Raw genomic sequence first — 839 nt, 5'->3', positions numbered from 1 at the left:
TGAACCACAACATTTATGAACCGTCGCTGTCTTCAGTGATAGGCCCTTAGAAATTAGTAATTTTCTAACTTTTTTTCGGCATTTTCATTCTATCTTCGTAATAAAGCTTCATTTGTTGTAGAGGTATGTTGCATGTCTGTGAAAATGCCTCAGTAAAATTTGTGTCCGTCTGGAACCTATTGCTACTGCAAGCCACACGCCAAATCAGTCGAGTGATTGATACGCTTGAACAAGATTAGTTCTGTAAATCTACCATTTATTGGCTGCGAGATACGTAAAGTTTCTCGACACGTAACACATACAACCGATAGTTGCGTCCCTACAGATGAGTGTATGACACTATGGTTCCTTTACATTGTCGTCGGCACTGCAGGGACGAATGATATCATTTAGTTGCCTTGTTGAAATTACATGTTTTTCATCATAGGTCTGCAGGGGTTTTGGCGCCACAGATCCCATCAATTGATACAGTCGTTGTGTGTACATAATCTGTATGATGCGACAGGGGGGGTAGGGTATGAAAAACTCCCTGTATTACATTTATTTTTGCGAATTTTGCAATAATACTTCGTAAGAAGACAGAGGAAGGAACTCTGATGGACATATTTCATTTAACAATGATTTTTTTTCCGTATTTTTCGTCCCAGATCTATCGAACATAAGGTCCGCTGGCCATAAGACTCACGAAAAGGAGGAAGCAGTAGAAGGTCTCGGAAATCATAATTTTTGGTGAGTTGAAGCAATTACTGTATGATTTGATGTTGTGATACTAAATTTCTTTATATTAAGTGTTATGTATTTATTAGTTATGAACATGTATAATATTTCTATATATTCAC

General features: G+C 37.4%; 1 pseudogene; it reads right to left on the bottom strand.

The window, feature by feature from the left end:
- The window catches only part of LOC119586620, a 72,811-nt pseudogene that overhangs the window by 70,713 nt on the left and 1,259 nt on the right, over positions 1–839 (bottom strand).

The sequence above is a fragment of the Penaeus monodon genome, chromosome 21 (genome assembly GCF_015228065.2).
Source record: "Penaeus monodon isolate SGIC_2016 chromosome 21, NSTDA_Pmon_1, whole genome shotgun sequence".
NCBI classification, from domain to species: domain Eukaryota; kingdom Metazoa; phylum Arthropoda; class Malacostraca; order Decapoda; family Penaeidae; genus Penaeus; species Penaeus monodon.
Note: the sequence above shows the minus strand (reverse complement) of the source record. Positions and strands in the feature narration are given on the sequence as shown.